At 40.2% G+C, this 14,512-nt stretch overlaps 1 pseudogene; it reads right to left on the reverse strand.

The window, feature by feature from the left end:
* LOC102492969 (26S proteasome non-ATPase regulatory subunit 8 pseudogene) overlaps positions 1-10,227 on the reverse strand; it is a 25,886-nt pseudogene extending 15,659 nt beyond the window's left edge.
* Between the last annotated feature and the right edge of the window lie 4,285 nt (positions 10,228-14,512).

Raw genomic sequence — 14,512 nt, forward strand, 5'->3', positions numbered from 1 at the left:
CGGGGGGTGGGGGGGGGAATGGCCATGCCACAATTCCTTCTCCTCCATTCTCCTCTTGGTATCTTGGGCACACACACATGCGCACCCGGCGTGAGTTTTAAGCCACCAGGTCCGAGACTTGAACTGCAGTCAACTACATGGGAGTCCAGTGACATAGACATTATGCCAACTGCTGGTCCTGACAAATGTCTTAACGCTAGTATAAAGAAAAATAAATTTAAAGCAGCCAGAAAAAGAGTTACACTATGTTTAACAGAACAAAGGTCAGAATAATAGCAGACATCTAGTCAGAAACAGTGTTAGAAGAAAAGGAGCAACATCTTTAAATTACTGAAAGAAAATCTGCCAATCTAGAATTCTACAACTCAGTGCAAATATCTTTCAAAAATGGAAGCAAAATAAAAACTTTTCAGACATACTAAAAGCAAAAAAAAAAAATTATATCCTGAAGACTCATAAGAAATATTAGAGGAAAATTTTCAGGCATAAGAAAAATTATACCAGCTAAAAATATGAATTAATGCAAAAGAATAATAAATATCAGATATTATAACTATGTAAATTACACAGTTGTCTCTGAAGAAAATCCTATAGACTCTACAAAAATGCTGCCTGAACTAATAAGTAAGTTTAAAAAGTTTTCAGCATTCGAGATCAATATACTCAGGGGACCAGCAGATGAAGTAATGGTTATGTTGCTGGACTCCCACATAGTTGACCGTGATTCGAGTCCTGGACCTGGCAACTTAAAACTCATGCCAGGCGCATGTGCATGCATGCCCAGGATTCTGAGAGGAGACTGGATGAGAAGGGATTGTGTCATGACCGTTGCCCTGGGGGTGATTTCTTGCTTTCTGGCTCTCTGTCTCTCTGTCTCTCCGAGTAGTGCACATGCTCCGTAGCAAAAATCTCTTGGTGGGGGAGAAACTCAATATACACATATCAATTCTATTTCTATATATTAACAACTATCAGAAGTTGAAATTTTGATGATAGCATCAAAAACATAAAATGCTTAGAAATAAATCTTTCAAAAGATAGAATAGTAGTGCAAGAATAGTACACTAAAAACATTTCTGAGGAAGGGACCAGCAGTTAGCATAATGGCTATGTCGCCGGACTCCCATGTAGTCGACCGTGATTCGAGTCCCAGACCGGGTGACTTAAACTCACGCCAGGCGCATGTGCGTGCATGCCCAAGATCCCAAGAGGAGAATGGAGGAGAAGGGATTGTGGCATGGCCATCTCCCCTAGGGGATGATTTCTTGCTTTCTGTCTCTCTGTCTTTCTGGCGAGCGCATGCGCCCTATAGCAAAAACCTCTCCAAAAACCAAACAAACAAACAAACATTTCTAAGGAAAATTAGAGAAAACCTAAGAAAGTTGAGAAATATGCAATATTTGTGTATTAGAAGACTCAAGTGTGGTTAGGATGTCAGTTCTCCCCAAGCAGATTTAATGTAATCCTATCAACAAGCTATTTTGTAGAAATTGATAAGGTACTTCTAAAACACATATGGAAATTTAAGGGCCTAGAATAGCCAAAACACTTTAAAAAATTAAAAAAGAGCAAAGTTGGAGGGCTTACACTATCTAATTCAGGCTCTTATTTCAAAGCTATAGTAATCAGGACACTGTGGAGTTAGAGTAATGGTAGGCAAATAGACAAATGGAATGCATCAGAATCCAGAGGTTTCTGGAACATCGTACGTTCAAAGGAGAAACAGCAATCTTCCAAATTTGTACTGATATCCATGCCAGAAAAAATAAACTTTGATCCAAGCATCACATCATGTTAAATTGTAATTAAACGAAGAGCATAGATCTAAATACAGTCTTGGGTTGCTTAAAGATAAGGATGCATTCTGAGAAATGCATTATTGGGAACTTTCATTGTTGTGTGACCCTATAGGGTGTACTTACACAAACCTAGATAGTATAGCCTCCCACACATGGGCTCTATGGTTATAGCCTACTATAATTTTATGGGACCACTGTTGAATATATAGTCCATCATCAATTGAAATCTTGTTATGCAGTACATGATTATATAAAACCTAAAGCTTTAAAACTTCTAGAAGAAACATAGGAAATCTTTGCCTAACCCAAGGTCACAAAGATTTCCTCAAAAAATAAAAATTCATTTTTCAAGATTAATTCATTAATACTCTCAAAAAAATTCTAAAAAATTTAAAATGTTGACTTCTTGGGGCCAGCAGGTAGTGTGTTGGTTGAGGCGCTATGATGTGGTACTTATGGCACTGGACTCCCACACAGTTCAAATCCCAGTTCAAAACCCAGTGGCTTGCTTTCTCGTATTTCTTCTCTCTTGTCTTTCTCTGGTCAAAATTAAATAATAATAAGGAATGAATGAAATGAAATAAATATTTTTTAAAAAATGTTGACTCCTGATAGATAGTGTTGAAAGAAAAACAAAAACATGCCCAGCTGTGGTAGTGCAGTGATAGCATAGTGCTCTACAATGCTGTAACCATGTGGAAGATCAGGGCTCAGTTCCCAGGTCAACCTGTACATGCCAGGCATATGCCCCTGCGCCTGTGATACTGGCTGGATGAAAAGGCAGGGGTGGGAGGATCAGTGTGAGACTCTGTTTAGGATGCTTATCTCTCTCTTTCTTTCTCTTTCCCATTAAATAGATGAATACATAAATACATAAATAATGTTGTTTAAAAAAATAAAAAACAAATATGCCATAGACCTGGAAAAAATATTTTCAGATTACACATCTGACCAAGTACTTGAATCCAGAATATAGAAAGAACTCTCAAAACACAATCATAAGAAAACAAATAATCCAATTAATAAATAGATTTAAACAGATACTTCCCCAAAGATACACAGATGGCTATACAAAAGATATACAAAAGGTGTACAAAATCGTCAGTCACTGAGGAAATGCAGATTTAAACCATGAGATACTGCTTCACAGACCACAAGAATGGCCAAAAAAAAAAAAAAAAAAAAAGACTGACCGCACCAAGTATTAGCAAGGTTGTGGAGGAACCCAAACTGTCATCCAGTGTTGTCAGAGTGTAAAGTGGTACAACCACTGTGGAAAACCTTTCGGCAGTTTCTTAAAAATTGAACATATTCCTAAATGTAACCCATCCTTTCTATTTCAAGGTATTTACCAAAGGGAAATGAAAGTTCTGTTTATACAAAGACTTATACCTGAATCTTTATAGAAGCTTTATTTATAGTAGCCAGAAAGTGGAAGCAATGCCAGTGTTTACCAACAAGTGTGTGGATAAGTAAATTGAGGTAAATATTCAGCAATAAGCTAGAATGAATTATCAGTATGTACAACAAAATGGACTAACTTCAAAATAATAATGGTGACTGCAAGGAGTCAGGAAAAGAAGAGTAATGCTTATGAACCTACAAAATGAAGAATTAATCTATAGTGACAGGAAGCAGATCAGCAGTGAGGACTGGAGAGGGCTAGATGGAATTATAGATGGCCGAAAGGAAATTTTGGGAAATGGTGGATATTTTCATTATCTTGATTATAATGATGGTTTCATGGATTATACATATATAAAAACTTACCAGGTTGTACTTTCTAAATATGAGAGGTTTACTTTATGTCAATTATACCTCAATTAAATAATAAAAATGGAAAAATAAAGAAGCCAGCAAGATTACCAAAGAATATATACGAATGGCTGGTAAGTACGTGAAAAGCTACTTAAAATTATGAATCATTATGTACATACAAGGCAAAACCACTAAACCACAGTTGAATGGCTAAAATGAAAACTACTTAAGGACCAGCTGGTGGTGTGGTGGTGAAGGCAGCTGGATTCCACGTAGCTAACTGCATGGTTCAAGAGCCTCGAAACTTGAAAAACGCTGAGTGCATGTGTACACATGCCCAAAATCCCAAAAAGGAGGAGAAGTGGAGGACAAAGGATTGGGTATGACCACTCCGTATGGGGAAGGGGTGCTTTCTCACTTTCTCTTTCTCCCTCCCACAAATGCATGTGCCCTCTGGCAAATTTCAAAAAATAAAATATTTAAAATACTGAGTATTGATGAGGATGCAGAACAACTGGAACCTTCCTATGTTGCTAGTAGGAATTCAACATTATACACCCACCTGGAAAAACTTTTCACTGACTTCTTATAAACACACACTTGGTATATGACACAACAACCGCATACATGAAACATGAAGATAACCTCTTCACACAAAATCTTGTACATAAATGTTCACAGAAGCACTGTTCACAATAGCCAACAAGTGGAAATAATTCAAATATCAACTAGTGAATGGATACACAAAATATAGTATATCCATTCAATGGACTATTACTTGGCAGTTAAAAGAAATCAACTAGTGAGTGATACATGGCACGGCATGGATGAACTCCCAAAACATCATGCTAGGTGAAAGAAGCCTACATAATATATAATTCCATTTATGTAGAATGTCCAGAAAAGGCAAATTTATAGACACGGTAGATAAGTTGTTACCTGGGGTTGGGAGTAGGCATGGAATTGACTGCAAACAAGCACAGAGGATCTGGTAGTGGTTGGAATGTTCTAAAACTGGATGGTGATGGTGATCATGATCAAATTTGCACAATGTTGCAAATTTTCTAAAAGTAATTGAATTTTTAAAGCAGATAAAATTTATAATGTGTAGATTATATACTAAAGAAGCTGGGTTTTTATTTATTTGTTTATTTTTAATTTTTGCTGTAGGGTGTGTGCACTCACAGGAGACAGAGAAAGAGAGGGAAAGTGAGAAAGCACCTCTCAGGAGGATAGCCATGCCACAGTCCCTTCTCCAATCTCTTTTTGGGATTTTGGACATTCATTCACACATGCGTGGCATGTTTTTTAAGATGAGTCCGAGATTCGAACCATGCAGTTGGTCATTTGGGATCCAGTGCTTTAACCTCCACACCATCCACTGGACCCTTGTACGTCTGCTTTTTAAGAAACTGCCAGTGATATCACTAGTAGCTGGAACATAAAGCACTAAGGATTGCTGGTGGGGTAACAGAAACCTGTGTCCATGTTATGTGCCATGTAGAAATGATCATACATGCACATGAGATCACTTTTGTACATATGGGAATATGGAAATGCATGCAAGCATATGATATGACTGTACATACAGGTTAACAGATATACCTGGGAGGTCATAAGTGTGCATTTAAAATAATATATACATGTGAGATGACATTTGTCATGGCCTAGTGTGGAAACGTAATGTGATTTTTTTTTTTTTTGGAGGGGTCAGTGTGCCTGTATTGGAAGAAATCCTGCTCTGTACCTGTTTTAAATAAGCGTGCTCTGCCCCACCCAGTGCCGGGTGGGCTGACGATCATCTCCAGCTGCCAAGCATACTCAATGACCTGTTTGGCCAGTTCTGTGGAAGGGATGGTGGTGTCTTCCGGCTTTGCTGCTGGTTGGCCAAACTGCAGTAGTTGCTGTGGCCAAGGACCTACCTCTCTCCTTGGCATAGTCCATCATCTTTTGGGCGTGTTGAAAAAGAGGATCTGGGTAGCCTCAGAGAAAAGGGTTTTCTCGGAGGCCTTCTCAATGCACCCACAGTCTTATCCCTGATAGTGTCAAGCAAGATGTCAATAAAAAAGGTGTAGCTCTCAGCGGGGATGCTACCCTCGGCCAGGAACACCTTATTGTAGCTGCCCTCCATCAGGTATTGCACAAGAGACATGGGTGCTTGATGTAGACATTGATCTGGCAGGCACCCCAGCTCTGGGGGAAACTCAGTCACTCAGTTCTGGGACAACAGGAAGGAAAGGTTAAGGCCCACGAGCTGGTGCAAGTAGGCCAACTCAGGGAGCTGCTCCTTGTAATCAGAGTAGTAGCATTTGAGTCGGACCGTGTAGTGCTCAAAATAGGGAATGTCCTTGCTCAGGATGCTCCACTGGGCCCCAGTCGCCCGTATGTCACGGGCCAGAATGAGCTGCTGTTGGGTCACGTTGGTTCCTGTAGTTGGCAGAAAGCTGAGCTCCAGCAGAACCAGACGCCAGCTGCAGCCTGAAGAGCTGTTCCCGAGGCTGCTGAGGGCCTGGAGCTCTAGTCGCTGGCCACCCCATCCACAGCTGTGACTGCCATCTTCCATGATGCGGCCAGTGTAATGTGATTTCAATACAGGAAAACCCAATAATAAAATTTCATCCAATAAGCATTCATTTCCTTCCTCCCTCCTGAACTTACCGGCCTGGGTTATGACATGAATAATCTATTTTCTGCTCTTAACCACTGTCTTCTTATTCACTTTAACCTCAGTTGTTTTTGTCGTTTTTTTAATGCAATAGTCAGGCCTTTTATAGATCGCAGCCATATAGATCTAAGCTGGTAGTTCAAGGCTTTGTTCACACCGCACTCTCCACTTGTTCTAGGACAGTTCAGGTTAAGCCAAGAGGATTTTTTTCTGAAACAAAATGTTTTCAATAAAACTGCAAAAAAGAAAACATGACTTCACCCAATTGGGTGAAAACATAGAAAGATTTTTTAAAAATTAATCTTTACTTTCTGCAAGAGGCCAAGGCCAGAGCTGAGTTGAGTTAGTATGAATCCACAAGGAAGAAGAAATGAGCAATTTTCAACAGTTGATTTGGACTTTGACTGATTTTTTTCAAGGTTAAATAAAACTGATCCTTAGAGAGCCTTCCTAACATAATACAGAATAAACCGGTTACATAAACCTGTAAAAGTAATACAAGTCTTTTACAGCACTTTCTCTTCTCTCGCCTCTATCCTTTTCTCTTTCTCTCTCTCTCTCCTCCCTCTGCTCCAATACAGTAAATCTGTTGAAGAATTCCTCTGGGTGACATTTCCTTTTGCGTAAAATGAAGACTTGCGTGATCTCTAAGGCCCACGGGAGAGCATCCAGCTTGGAAACGCTATGAGATGTACTGCTCAGTTGATCACTGTGGTTCTAGCACAGCCCAAACTAGGCTATATTTTAACACTCAGACCAGAAAATTCCATGGTATTGTGCTAGGTGACATTAGGATGTTGAAGAATTTTTTAAATCCAGTAAAACAAGCTATTTATAAGGACTGAGTGACACCAGGGCACTGGTTTAATTGCTTTTAAAAAATTGATTAAAATCACATCTACATAAATTGTATCAACCTTGCTTATCATTAGAATCACCTGGGGGGGGGGACCAGCAGGTGTTGTGGTGGTTAAGGTGCTGGACATTCCCACATGGTCAACCACAGTTCGAGTCCCGGACCTGGTGGCTTGCTTTCTCACTTTCCCTCTCTCTCTGTATCTCTCTCTGGTCAAATTAAAAATAAAGAAATAAATGAATAAATAAAATTAAATAATTCTTAAAAAAAAAAAAAAGCACCTGGGTATTTAATTGGTCTGAGGTTAGGGCAATAAGGTGTTTTGGTGGTATCTTTTTTTGCTGCTGCTACTGCTAATGGTGTTACATACTTAGCTAAGTCCAACATGCAGTCAGGCCTAAGAAACTCTTACTTGTACTAGACTATCGGGATAAAAATAGATGGAAGTCCAAACTTCACATATTTTAATATTTGGATTCTGCTGGCTTTGTGTAGGCCCAGCCTAAATCTGGGGTAACACCTGGGAGTTAGAGATATTTCTTCTCTGAAACCTCAGTACAGCCACCCTCTGAGAGGATCACACAGGTTACTATATGAATTAAAAAATGTATGTTTGTGCAAAGCAAATCTATTTTTAATATTTTTAGTTACAAAGCAATTCTTTCTCTTGTAATGAATTGAATAATTCAGAGGTAAATAAATAACAATATAATAACCCCAACTTCCTCCCCACCCCTACTCTGACACTAGTCCCCTGAGACTGGAGGTGAGTAGTAGGAAGAATCAGGATTGTATCCTTCCATTCTGCATATTAAAATACTTGTATGAGCATGCACAAACATGGTTTTGCTTCTTTTTCTTCTTTCCTTTGTTCTACACAGAAAATAGGTATTTATTTTTTCCTGCAGTGCTCCTTATTCACTTCATCTATATCATGAGGTTTCGATAAACCTTGGTGGATTCAATACTTTCCAGCAACCTCACTGATGATGGTAGCGAAGGGACTGAAAGGAACGAGCTGATAAAGAGAACAGCAAAGAAGAGAACAATACAGTCCTGAAACTAGAAAATAGATGGAAGAGCCGAAATTGTCTTAGGATGCCGGAGCAATGAAAACTAGATAGTGGAGAGAAGTTCCAAACCACTGCTTCCCAGGACAAAATCTCAGACCAGGAATTGGTGCCTAGGTACTTCTAAAGGTGGGAGTGTGGCTGTGCTGGAAACTGGAAGACGGGCTGAGACTGTATAAAAAGCTCTTAGCTCCTCAAATTCTCCCCACTCCAAACCCAGTGTCTACTCTCTCCCTTCCCAGAAGACCAGAGCAGTAGTTCTCCAATAGGAGCTAGCATTCAAGTCTCTGGAGGGCTTGTTCAGACAGATTATTGAACATTGCCTCCAGAGCTTCTGGTGCAACAAGTCCAATGAATTAGCATTTCTAACAAACTTCTAGGTCATCTGATGTTAATGCCGATCCACTGGACTAGGGATGTATGATCTGATTCTAGACATGGGCATACAAGGCACAATTAAGGATGCTACTTCTATACAGAGAATAAGAATCAAGCACACCTTCCTGTCTACATACTGACTGGGAGGCCCTCCCAGTAGGATCCTATCTCCTCAGCAGCCAGACCTCTAAAGTAGGAGATTGAAAGAGTCTCCTCTAAGGATTCTCATAAGCCCAAAAGGAAAGGCATGTTCTATATATTAGTAAGGACTTCCAGTAAAAGGAACTAATCCAGCCATTTTCCACTCTGGTTAATAGAATCATATGAGGAGCTCTTAAAAATATGGAGGGTGGGCCACCAGTGGCATGGTGATGAAGGCACTATACTCCCACATGGTTCAAGCCCTGAACCTGGTGGCTTGAAAATCATGCCAGGTCTATGTGCTAGTGTGCCCAAAATCCCTAGAGAAGAATGGAAGAGAAGGGATTGTGGCATGGCCTTCCCCTCTGGGGATTGGGAGGGGTAATTTCTAACTTTCTATCTCTCTGTCTCTCTCCAGAGAGTATACAAGCCCTATGACAAAAACTTAAAAAGAACAAAACAAATAGAATGGCAAAGGTTCAACAAATTAAGTCAGATGTTCTAGGGATTTGACCTGGCAGCATTTACGTTGGTTTTAAAGCCCCCTTGGTGATAAAATAAACAAACCTACATACAGGTAAGGTTGAGACCACTCCTTTATGGTGTCATTAGGGCATGAGCTACAGTACCCCACTCCACTCCCCCCCCACACACACGCACCCAGACTTTCAAGCGTCTCACTCCTAAGTATGAATAAACAGTCAAAAATCACCAAGTATTGCAGGAAGCCCTACTATGAAGAGATAGAACAGAAGAAATGAAGAATTCAAAGGAAATAACACAAAAAGCAACAGAAAACTTTAAGAAAGCTGTGTCTTCAGAGAGATAAGAAGATACTGTATCCATAAAAAAAAGAACAGGAGGTTACAGAACATTCAGAGAATTAAAAAGAAAAAATCTCCTGCAAATCAAAAATATTAGAAAAGAAATAAAATTTTCAGTGAATGATTTGGAATTTGAGAATATCCCTTTCAAAGCAGAACAAAGGGGAGACATAAAAATAGGAAAGAAAAGATGAGAAAATTAAAACAGGGCTGAACCCTTAGCACAGCAGTTGAGCAGGCGTGCCCGGCGTACATGGGGAGATCTCTAGATACACACCAGCAGCCTTCTCATGTGGGAACTCCTGTCCAACTCCTTCATGAACTTATTGAAATCCCCTTGGAGAGTATAAAAGACTTTCACAATAAAGTTTGCTTGTTCCTTATTCATTTAGGTGTTAACCAGTGAATTTAGGCCATTCTTTATTTTATCCTTATGCTAGATAGAGTATTAGGTTGGTAATAACTTTTTCCAGGGCTGGCTGAGGTTGGGGTTGAGTCATGGGGTCAAGACTCTGTCTGTAGTGTTGTCTCTCTCTCTGTCTCACTCATGGAATAAATCAACTTAAAAAAAAATCCATGGACAAAAGGAATTAAAGTATAAGTTTAGTTTGGTACAAAAAAGTTTAGAAATCCATGCATAGTTTTTTCATAATACCCATTTTCCACGAACTTTTTGCTGACCCCCTCATTTTGTTAGGGGAAAAGCACGATTACATTCGCGCTGAAGCTGGTACATGCCAGCCGGTGTGTGCTAGCCAGGAAGTCCAGCCAGTAGACCCACGTCTACCTCTGGGGTAGGGGTAGGGGAGTTCTGTTGTTCTCTGTTGGTCCCCATGAAACCACAGTTCCTCCTTAAATAAAAATAATTATGTTGAATTGTAAGCGTGATTTGAAAAAGAAAGCCAATAGCCAGCAGTGGTATTGTATGACATTTTAGAGGTCAGGCTTCAGATGAAAGAAACCTCTATTCAAATGATTATTCATTTTTTAAGAGAGATTTTTCCTAAAGGACTGTGCTCACCAGAGTCACAGAGAGAGAGAGACAGAGAAAGAGAAAGTGAGAAATCATCTTCTGGGGGAATGGTCACACAACAATCCCTTCTCAATTCTCCTCTAAAGATTTTGAGCATGTGCTATGTGTTTCAGGCTGCCGGTCAGGGACTCAAACTGTGGTCAGTCATGTGGGAGTGGATTTTGGCCAAATCTAGCCACTACACCACCTGCTGGCCCTGTGTTCAAATTCAGATGGCATCACTACTAATCTTGTAGTTTAGGGTCAATTACCTGAAGATTGAAATTTTGTTTCCTCTCTTGTAATACGGAATTAATAATAATTTCTAATAGAGTCACTATGAGGATTAGAGGAAATACTGTTTGTGAAATGATGAGGATTAAAAGAAATACTGTTTGGGGACCAGCAGTTAGCATAATGGCTATGTCGCTGAACTCCCATGTAGTCGACCGTGGTTCAAGTCCTGGACCCAGTGGCTTAAACTCACACCAGGTGCGTGTGCGTGCATGCCCAAGATCCGAGAGGAGAATGGAGGAGAAGGGATTGCGACGTGGCCATCCCCCTGGGAGGTGATTTCTCACTTTCTGTCTCTCTCTATCTCTCTGGCGAGTGCATGCGCCCTATAGCAAATAAAGCTCCAAAAAAAAAAAAGAAAGAAAGAAAGAAAGAAAGAAAGAAAGAAATACTGTTTGTTAAGTGATGAGTACAGAGTAGCACTCACTAATTATTTTATTTTTTTAAGTTTATTTTTATTCAAAGAAAGAGCACATGCACATGTGAGTGAGCGAGAGAGAAAGAAGCATACTTGAGATGGTTGTGTCATGCTATCATCTCCTTTCCCCAGCCCTCCAGGTCACCAGGATCCTGGGCATGTGCAAATGTACACACACACTGGTATGTTTTCAGGCCAAGCCAGGAACTCAAACCCACAATCGGTCATGTGGCTTCCAGCCCTGCAGCCCAGTTTTCTATCAATTATTCCACCAGGCAGGGTCTATAGTTATTATTAGTGGTAGCAGTAAAGATGACGATGTCTAATAAAATGATCTAATGATAAATTTGATAGCTCATAAATAACTGTCAAAAATGAGGTCTAATAGAATGATATAAATGACAAATATGGTGGCTCATAAATGCCAAAGACTTAAACATGTTCAAATTTAGTTTGTGCTTTATTTTATAATACTCTGTCATGAAAAAATCCTCTATTTCTTATTTTCTTTCATCCATACTGAGATGGATTTTTTCATTCTACTCATGTTCTTTTGGAAAAAGGCCTAATAGCTTATATCTCTATCTGTAACTATTTCTGAAATGCAGCTTCAAGGCTTGAAAGCCTTCTTTTCTCTTATCTGCTTCTCATTGTTAACATCATATTTCTGGTATCTGGAAAAAACTCAAGTTTCCAGTTTATAGGCGTGATTTTTCTATACCAGGCATATGTATTAAAAGAGGGGCAGAGAGAGAGCATGGGTTTAAAAGAGGACTCTATACATTACTAGCAAGTCATGCTTTAGAAGTTTGTCCTTGACCACATTGCAATACTGAAAGTGTCTCAAATAAAATATCTGGTTAATGTTGTGGAAGCAATTCAGGTACAAACATATGTTGTCAAGAGGTAGCAAAACACCTCGATTAATAGTGAGCACCATATCTTGAAGCATGTGGCTTTCTATTGGCTTAGAAGATAAGGGTTCTGTCTCAGTCAGACCACAGACACATTCTGAGATGGCTGTGGCAGGAGATGGCTGTTATCCTTAGATGTTGGAGGTCACTTGGGCCTGAAAGACTGCAAATAGCAACAGATGAAAGTGGTGAGATTCTCTCTCTTTTAATAGATTCCCACACCTTTATTCCACAGAGAGAGCAGAGACACTGCCTCATGGGATCTGCACACGGGCTTTTCAACATAAGTTTGGTGTCTCTACCACCCACTCATCCCCATCTCAGAAAACACCCACTGGGCATCACTCCCAATCTCAAGTCATTATTCTTACAGGACACAAACACAGCACAAACTGCTGAAAGGAATACACACACACATAGCTCTTCTAATCTATAGGTAGCATTTTAAAACATAGTATGCAGAGGCTTCAAGAAGTTCATGGAAAAATGGAATTAAAGTACAAGTTTATTTTGATGCAAAAATTTACAATCCATGCATAGTCTTTTCATAATATGCATTTTCATAAGCACGGAGCTTGTTGAGGCCCCCCACATACACAGAATTTTCTTACCTGCTTTGTTATTTGACACTGAAACAACCCCATGTGTGGTATTACCATTTTTTTCCTTACAGATGAAGATGCCAAAGAGGTGAATGGTTGGTCAAGACTGCTTAATTATTAAGTCTTGGAGCCAGCATTTGAAGTCACACTTCTTGATTAGAAGTGACGTATCTTTGCCACAATGCCGTGTTTTGTTTTATTTTTCAGAAATAACAATATGTGCAGCCACAGCAGTAAAACACAGCACTCTGCGAGGCTAACCTACATGGAAAGGCTCTGGGTTCACATCCAGAGACTTCCCTGAGTAGACCAGGCACACATATGCCCATGATCTGGGGCTGACTGAAGGCTGGGGGTGGATTGCAGTATTGAGACCCTGTTGGGAGTGCTTTTCTCACCCTCTGTATCTCCCTTACTCATGGAAGAAATAAATAAACTTTTTAAAAAAGCTAGGTGTGCACCTGTGGTACTAACCACACAGGAGGCTGAGGCAGGAGGATCATAACAGAGAGACTGTCTTAAAATAGCCATAGTAATAACAATAGCAGATATTTATTAAGCACTTACTATGTGCCAGCCATGGTTCGAAGTGCTTAAATATATTAAGTTATTTAATCCTTATAACAATTCGATTTTACAGAAAAGGAAACTGAGGCACAGATGAATAAATTTGTATTCCTCAAAATAGTGACTAGTCCGCTGAAAAGAAATTATGTTATATTCAAAAACCCTCATAGACTCCACTTGAGTTTTTTTCCCACAAAAGGCCAAGGTATTTTGGCAAAGTATTACCTTTCAGTAACTGAAAGTCTTCTTTAGCAAATACCAGTTAGATGCCTACTCTGCATGAGACTCAGATTAGACAGGGCAATTACAGAAAGTAGCCACAGCAAGAGAAGAGTGAATCCTTCTGTTTAGTGGTTGCTATGGTTTGAATGTATCCTCCTCAGAATTCATTTGTTAAAATTTGGTTGTATTGGGACCAACAGTTAGCGTAATGGCTATGTTGCTCGACTCCCATGTAGTCGACCACGGTTCAAGTCCCAGATCCGGTGGCTTAAACTCATGCTGGGCACATGTGCTTGCATGCCCAAGATCCCGAGAGGAGAAAGGAGGAGAAGGGATTGTGGCATGGTCATCCCCCTGGGAGGTGATTTCTCGCTTTCTGTATCTCTGTCTTGCTCTGTCTTTCTGGTGAGTGCACGTGCCCTATAGCAAAAACCTCTCAAAAAAAAAAAATTGGTTGTATTGTGAAGGTATTAAGAAGGTAGAAACTCAATCCAACTATGGGATTAAGAGGTAGGGCCTTGGGGCCAGCAAGTGGCATGGTGTTTAGCCACATGGCAAACTGTGGTTTGAGTCCCAGACCTGGTGACTTGCTTTTTCACTTTCCCTCTCTCTCTATCTTTTGCAGGTAAGTGCATGTGCTCTATAACAAATTTAAAAATTCTAATAGTAAATTTTTTTTTTTAATGGTAAGAGCTTTTGAAGGTGATTGGGATTAAACTCTTCAGGGTAGGGCTCCCATGACTGACTCTTGGTGGTTTTATAAAAAGAGCAGACATGGGACCAGCAAATGGCGTAACGATTACATCACTGGACTCATACATAGTCGATCTGGGTTTGAGTCCCAGACCTAGCAGCTTAAAACTCAAGTCAGGCAGGCGCCCCAAAGGATGGCGGGAGTGGCGGCGGCGGGCCCTGCGCGGCCCCCCGGGCCCTGCGTGGCCGGGGCTCTGCTCAGCGTTCCGCTGCCTCTCCGGGCTGGCGTGTGGCCTCCG

Source organism: Tupaia chinensis, unplaced genomic scaffold (genome assembly GCF_000334495.1).
Source record: "Tupaia chinensis unplaced genomic scaffold, TupChi_1.0 Scaffold000279_1, whole genome shotgun sequence".
Classification (NCBI taxonomy): domain Eukaryota; kingdom Metazoa; phylum Chordata; class Mammalia; order Scandentia; family Tupaiidae; genus Tupaia; species Tupaia belangeri.